This window comes from Triticum aestivum, chromosome 4D (assembly GCF_018294505.1).
Source record: "Triticum aestivum cultivar Chinese Spring chromosome 4D, IWGSC CS RefSeq v2.1, whole genome shotgun sequence".
In the NCBI taxonomy this organism is placed as follows: domain Eukaryota; kingdom Viridiplantae; phylum Streptophyta; class Magnoliopsida; order Poales; family Poaceae; genus Triticum; species Triticum aestivum.
In genome coordinates this window covers 488,410,601-488,418,528 of record NC_057805.1, presented here as the reverse complement: position 1 = coordinate 488,418,528, position 7,928 = coordinate 488,410,601, and the positions used below count along the sequence as shown (strand labels likewise).

The window sequence follows — 7,928 nt, the reverse complement described above, 5'->3', positions numbered from 1 at the left end:
CATCCTCATTAATATCATAAGAATAAATAATTCAGCTTTGATATTTGCATTAGCTATCGAGTTCTTGATTCTACCTTGGATGTGTCCTATGATTTATGTCCCTCTTAACACATTATTACTGTTTTAGTTGAAGGGAAATGACTTCAATAGCATATGATTTCATCCATGGCCTAGCAAAACAAAATATGGAAAGCTTGAAGTCAAACCCCATTGAAGCAATAACTTTTGGAAAAGATTCTAGTTCATGGGATGCACCATATGTGAGTTACGCCTTTATCTTCACTTACTTTACTTACTTGCACGTTTTCATATCTAGATCTATTGGTTTCTTTGTTTTTGCTTCAGCATATTTATCAAATTAAAATTTGATATATTAGTATGCATATGTACACAAGTAAAATTACAGAAAAACTATTGGAATGCACCTTGCAAAAAGTTATTACGTGTTATTGTTGGCTTCTTATTTGGCACCATCCAAACTGGTTGTTAATTCCATTCACCACTACAATTACAGTAATATATCATTCAAAATACTAAAAATCTGTGTAGACAATATGTACATATTGATGAGGCACGATCAGTTCTTAGTGAAAATATATCCACCAAGTGTCCCAATTTATGGGTAAGGATCTTGTTATTTGTGGAGAGAAGATCGAGGACATTGTGGTATGTGGCGCACTGCGTATAGCTATGTGCTTTCATATTGGTTTCTTGATTTCGCACTTCCACTCCTCCTTATTCACCGGTGTATTTCTTTCCAGCCACCCAATATTGTCGTATTAGTGTCTTGTTTATTCTTCATTGTCTACTATATATGTGGGTGGTTACTTTTGTGTTAACCATTTGAGGCATGTAAGACCATTTTGTAGTGGCATAGTTGCGGGATTTATATAAGCATTTTATGTTTTCACTATTTGAAAAGATGCCATGAAGTTTTCCAGAGAAACACAGAGCGAGTTCCACTGGAGAAACATCACACAACCAAGGTTTCTTCTTGACATGTTAGTGAGATAAGTAACTTAGTTGGCATAATTGCTCCTGGATCCATGTAATAACTCAAACGAACTACTCCAACCCTACCTTTTGTATTTTTCTTTGTTCATTTCTTCATTCACACATTTTCAAGAAGCTCTTTATGACTTCATGTTCCTCCACAGCGAACATACCCCCTTACTTTTGGATTTGTTTCTTGGGTTTAAGAGTTCTGCATTTGTACAGTGTTATAATTGCATGTTTTCCTCATCCTTTTCCCTAGCTGTTGTGTATGTTGTTTCCATGAGAGCTTTTGTTGCGCAGTTTGCTATACACCAAACATCTACTAGAGGTCGTGATGACAAGTACTATGGCTTACATGCCACGATGGATGTGTACGGTCACAAACTAAAACCCGGACAGTGGAGTACGGTTGCAATTTGGGTTACTCATACTGGAGATGGTGCTAGATCAAGCATTAACTCGATTCAAGTTGGATGGCATGTAAGTGTCATTTTTGCCATTGTATCCATACATAATACATAACCTTTCAATTCTGTCACTCAACATACTGAGTACTAGTCAATTGCTACGAGCATGAACCAACCTCAGCTCCATGCCAACCTAGAAAATTATTGGAAAAGTTGAAAATAACATAAATGTCAAAATAACTAAATAATATTGTATTTTTCTATCATAATGTGTTGTCCATCTATAATAAAATAGTAGTTAATATTGTAGCAATAATGAAACTATTTGTAAATAAATCTATGCATAGGCAAATACTCTATTTTCTTTGCATTTGCATGTGAGAGAATGTTTTCTCACTTGTATGCCTTATTTTACAGATTTATCCATAGCACTATGGTGACTCACGTCCTCACTTCTATACCCGATGGACGGTAATGTGATAATGATGTTGTAAATAATCAACTAACCAGTGATGTCACTCTAAGAGAAATCAACATATCATGTTTTTGACCCATGCATGAACATGTATGCTACAGAGAGATGGATATGAAAAAACCGGATGCTTCAACATGGATTGCCCTGGTTTCATACGGGTAGATGGAGCTAGGGTAGCTCCAGGTGATGCTATTCAACCCGTATCCAATGTTCCCCATGGGCACATGCAAAATATCACAATAAGAGTGCTTAAGGTGCGAGTGCCATCTTTCATGTTTTCCATTTCATCGTCATGCTATTTCCAAGGCCAATGGTTTCCTCATTAAGTGACACTCCCTCCGTCCGAAAATACTTGTCATCAAAATAGACTAAAAGGGATGTATCTAGAACTAAAATACATCTAGATACATCTCCTTTTATTCATTTTGATGACAAGTATTTCCGGACGGAGGGAGTATCATATGGATGATATATTTTACTTTAGCATGTTTTGTATAAATATAAAAAAGTTAAATTATATAGTGCCAGCGTTATAGTCAAATTTATAATAAAAAAAAGTCGAGTCTTTTGTATTATTTAACAAGAGGTTCTTATGTTATTTACTTAATTAAAATCCAAAATGATGGCAGGAAAGAACAAGTGGAGACTGGTGGGTGTACTACGGCTTCAACAGTGTCCCCACAGGGGTGGGGCGCTTCCCAAGGTCATCGTTCACCTACTTAGCAGATAAAGCAAACCATTTTGCTTTTGGTGGTGCTGTGATTTCTCATAGGGCAGATCCAACTCCTCCAATGGGCAGTGGTTCCTTCCCAAATGGTGGTCAAGGTCGCGCTGCATCTTTCACCAATCTTCGTATCATTGATGAGTATGGGAACAGCAAGCCCATCACGGCAGACTTGCCCGTGTTGGTTACGAATAACAAATGTCATACTATTACTCCTATTAATCATGGTGAATGCCTTTATGGTGGGCCTGGAGGTTGTGTAAGATAAGATGTAACAACCTTGTACTGAGCTTGCTTGCTCCACATCGTTCATCGCCAAATAAAATATTATGGATGAGATAAAAATTATGAAGAGAATGTTCACTTCTTTACATTATGTTACACCAAGAACACATGCTTGTAACAAAAACTAGAGACTCGGGCGCACCTCATAGTCAGCCATCTGAATGAGTTGTTTAACACTTTGACAGACGACCAATGCAAGCATTTGCATGCTTACTTTTCATACAATGCCCCAGTTGCACAGAAAACTCTTCAGAGTTACCTCCACCCAAAATTGCGTAGTCCTCCAGGGTCTAATTCGTATTTTGATATTTACATTGGTCTTCGGTAAGATCAATAAAATATGAGATGTATGCTACAAAGATTATCCCATTGGAAACTTTTTCAAATATTATGTCTGATGTTGAAACCGTGCCAGCTAGATTAAGGACGAAATTTGTCTGGTTTGGAATGTTAAAGGTGCAAATTGTCTTAGAGTTGAGTGATGAAATTTATACTTTGTGATTTGTTGATTTGTTGAGGAACTAAAACTAGAATTTTCTCTTTTCCTTATACTAGTAAGCTTGCACGTGTAACACACGTAATCTTAGGAATTTCATTTATGATTATCCAACCTTGGACCTGTGCAAGAAAAACACACCAAATATGCTCTTTTTGTCAACATTGGTTAGATGTTCAAAACATCATAGAGTTTAAGTGCAGCCTTCTTGTCCCTTCTCATTCTGTGGAATCGGAAGCTTGAAACGTCGAGCAACAAGAAAAGCTTTAGACACAACATATAGCAATGCACCATCAGGAGAAAAATGGCTAAATTTTGAGAGAAGAATATAAGCAGATGTACAATCGCGAAGCTATCAGAAAACTTGAGATCCCAACTTAGCAGTATGGTGAATTAGAAACCTCAGTAAAATGATACCATTGTGACTAAAGTTCCAGGAAAAGAATCCCTGCATTTTACACGTATTCTCTTCATTAAGGTAATTTGATGCATGAAAATACTTTCTCAGTACTCAAATCTTTTGTGCATGGCTTTAATTGAGCAGGAGAAGATGTTAATGAAAATTTGGCAACACACGGAACATATAATCGTATTCAGGTGTTTTAAACTATATATCTAAAAGTGCTATTTACATGGACCAAGAGAAGGTCCCTTTACATATTTCTGAAATTGGTACTTTTACATGTACCGGGAGATGGTCTACATACTTCTGAAAGCGCCAAGGACATGTATATCAAGATCAGATCCTTTTTAGGAGCATAAGAGATCTTGGCATATGCCCATGAAATGTAAAAAAAATGTGTTGCTGCTCCATTCACAAACATTGTGACATTTAAAAACAGTTTCGTGTGAACATACACCTTGAATGCTAAACCATATCAATTATGTTACCTGAAAATCAAGAACAGAATGAGGAAGCAAATAAAAAGTTAAAGAAAGAATGAATGATCTGAAGATGAATAAATATAAAAATAGGCTTTTAGCTAATGTTGTATCCATATTGTTTTAGTAGCATAGGCAACAGCAATGCTTTTGCTATTTGGTTCATATCATCCCATATAGCACATCTTAACACTATCTACTGCAAGACTACTTCAAACAATGTGTCCATCTGTTTATAATATAAAAATCTGGGTATGTCCTTCGATAAAAATATGCCGAGGGGTGCTTGCCTCTCAGGTCTCGTTTTTTAGATTGGATCGACCAACTTGCAGCAAAGAAACAGTATTCATACAGAGTTGGACCCAAAATCCTTGAAACTTGATACCGTCACTACAGAGTTATAGCAAGGAATTAATCAAAGGGGCTCACAACCTGAATAGAGGGGGAATCAGTCAAACTTGCAATTTGAACAAACTGAGAAGGCCATGCAATTGACGCCCTCATCTTTAGCGTGGATGCGGCTCACCAGCAACTTGGCAGTGAGGTGCAGATGTTGTTATAGATGAAGCAGGGACACTACCACAATGCACAACTTGAGAACTTCACCAAAAATATCACAACTTTTCTAGATAGAGCTACCAATTTTGACTATGCTATAGTAGGCCTATTTGTCTTGCGAATATATGTAGAGAAGACCCAAAAAACCATGTACAGCATCAGGAAAAACATCAAGACGGACGCTAGCCGAGCTAACCTATGTGAAACAGAGAGATCGGGGTAAGCTATTAATGGCCAAATCAACCAGTTACCGATCAACTCCAGCTAGCAGTGACTCGTAGGAAGATGGCAGCATCATGGTGCGGGCGCCTGGCCTGAGCGGCGCCCCCAGATCCAGGCGGTCGACAATCAGCCTCGGCTCCGACGGCGACGCTATCCTCAGTGGCGTGACGATCACCCTCTGCAAACAACAATCATTTATATACAGTGAAGTCTGTCTTATGCCATCTTGGACGCATAGATTTCATCAGTTAGCATTCATGATAATCCTTACTTAAACAATGTATCAAAATATTAACATCGGTCATGTAAACTAAACTATACGTAGGGTTCAATATCTCACCTGTGATGCAAATGTAAATATATCACTAAATGAAAGAAAAAGTTGCAAAATGAACTTGACTCTTCATCGAGGATCCGGTGTTTCTAGAACTCTGCCCTTCTAAAGGAACACCTTCAATGATGGAATACCAACTGTTGATAGAGGAGGTGGAATAACTTGACTATCATTATTACACAAACCTGAACTCCGCCCTTCTAAATTCAGAGAAGATAACTGTTAATTTTACACCAATTTCATTAATACACAAACCTGGAGTTTGGTACAAAGCTTTAGAACCTCATCATGCCCGTACAAAAAATACCTCACAATTCACGTGCATCAGAGGTTAAGCCAAATTAAAACAAGGAAGGAATTAATTGACGACTAATCTGCTCACCCTCCTAAAAGAAGTCAAAAAGCAAGTAGTTAAAACTTACTGTTTCTTCTGCAATCGAATTTATATGGAGTACTCTTCACTCTGAAAAAAAACTTGAGATCTTCAACATTGGCCATTCTGGTTGTTTTGCACTCCTTTCTTTCTTTGAAATACATTAATCAATTATTATTCGCTTCGAAGATAGCTAAAGGCCCATGCATCGCTACACAGAAAAAAAAAACATACTACCTCAGATTCTTGCCAGGCTGCAGTCAACTGCTTGGTGCTTGGCCTGACACCCAACTAAGCTTAGCCCAGAGAACACAAGTGCTACCTCTACAATTGACCTATAAGCTAGCAACTAAGGACTATAAAAAAGGAAGTGACGAGATATTACATCGAGAAATATACAACGTATGCCAAACTTAGCCCCCTTGTCCATGTGAAGAAGAAAACTAACATATGAAACAACAAAAGAATCTGAAGCCATGTTAGACTATCTAGTATTACTCGGAATTCATAGCGAAAATAGTTGTCTACATTTTTATCACCGCATGTTTTGCCTACAAGGCTACGATGAATCAGACTATATATGCACTTTGTTAAAACCAAGGTAATTGCTATTAACGTGGCCAAAACAAGATATAGCAAGCAGCATATGTTCTTACCATCACCAAGTAAAGGAAAATAAATGCAACCTTTCATTAGTACACACAAAAATATTAAAATGACAACTAAGGAAAAAAAAAGTAAAACTAATTAATCTTTCCTTTGAGGAAAGGCAGTCAGAAGAAGAATCCATGAAGCCATTTTTTTTATTTGCACTACTTTCTGAGTGAGTTCATAACAGAACGCGGTAAAACAAAAAAGTAATGCCAGATCTCAGCGGCATAAAAATCTTGGACTAAGCTAGTTTCCTCTACCTTTTGAACGGCACACAACCCTGATAAGACTATCCATCACCCAGGTTTCCACATAGAAAACTACAAATTACCACCGGTGGTTCTTTTTTAGGGACAATCACACTGGTTAACATTAAAAACACTTGAACAAATAAAGCAATTCTTATTCAAGCAACACAGACAATAAGTTATGAGGATATGCACATATCCATTCATGATGAAAGAAATCAAAGAGAGGCAATACCAACACTTTATTTGATGTATTAGATGGAGTGAAGTGTGTGAATGCCATGATATCATACACTTAGGCATATATCTACACTTTCAGATTTTGGCGAAGAAGTTTTTTAACCTCACTGGTCGAGAGGACCAGATAACCTCCTTATCAACATCTGGCTGCACCGTCAGAATTTCTTGTTTTACCAAGCCTGAAAATCACACCAAGCACCACACCAATCTGTCAGTGCCACAAGAGACATCCATAATACATCCGACCACAAGAGAGCAACAACCACTGACCAGAATACTTGTCATAGTGGTCATTAAGAAAAGTTGTTGGGCTTCCTTGCCGAACTGAACCTTGGCATTGTCGTTGCCAAACAGCTTGATTAAGGAAGCATTTGGTCTTGAAAAGCTCCCTGGACAGATTATGCAAAATCACCGCAATTTATCCTGACCTAAAAATCATATCAACCAATGAATATATGAAGCCCAACAGAAAAAGGGGACAGGATATAGCTACAAGTGTAATGATTCTGAAGTTTCAATCTCACTACAGCAGGGAGCTTCTGCACAGTGGCGGCGGCTCGGATTCTTGCTGGTGATGGCCTAATGCGCATTAGAAGACGACGGCCGTGTAGATGCAGCGGAGGTACTGAATGTTGTACAGATTGGAGAGAAAAGAGAGAACAAGGTGGCTCACCGGAAAAGATTCAGATGGCGTCAGAAGCTGCCAGCAACAGCACGGTGTAAGGCGTCGGCAGCAGCCAGTAACCCTAGGGCGTAAGGCGCCAGCGTCGGCAGTCCCCAGGCCAGGGCGTGCGGGGCCCCTAGCGAGCGGAAAATCGGCGGGGGCGGCCGGCGCAACCCCTGGTCGGCAGGCCTCAGGGGCGGCGGCTCCTCTAGCGGCTCGGCCGTCTCAACCCCAGGTCAGCAGGTGAGGGGGCGTGCGGCTTCCGCTGGCTTCGGCGGCCATCAGAGGCGGGGCGAGCGGCGAGGCGTGAAGGGGCGGCGGCGGGGCGAGCGGCGGCGGAGCGAGCGGTTGGCCAGAAGGGGCGTGCGAGCTT

General features: G+C 39.5%; 1 long non-coding RNA gene across 7 annotated transcripts; it reads right to left on the bottom strand.

The window, feature by feature from the left end:
• Positions 1-3,910: 3,910 nt before the first annotated feature.
• Positions 3,911-7,922, bottom strand: LOC123098918 (uncharacterized). 7 transcript variants are annotated; one of them, XR_006448037.1, is made up of 3 exons: positions 7,162-7,922; positions 5,020-7,070; positions 3,911-4,274 (listed from the first exon to the last, which is right to left on the bottom strand). It is a non-coding gene; the product is annotated as an uncharacterized lncRNA (long non-coding RNA). The 7 variants fall into 7 exon arrangements; XR_006448036.1 differs by having other exon boundaries at positions 5,075-7,070; XR_006448038.1 differs by lacking the exon at positions 3,911-4,274 and having other exon boundaries at positions 4,348-5,223; positions 5,802-7,070.
• Positions 7,923-7,928: the final 6 nt, after the last annotated feature.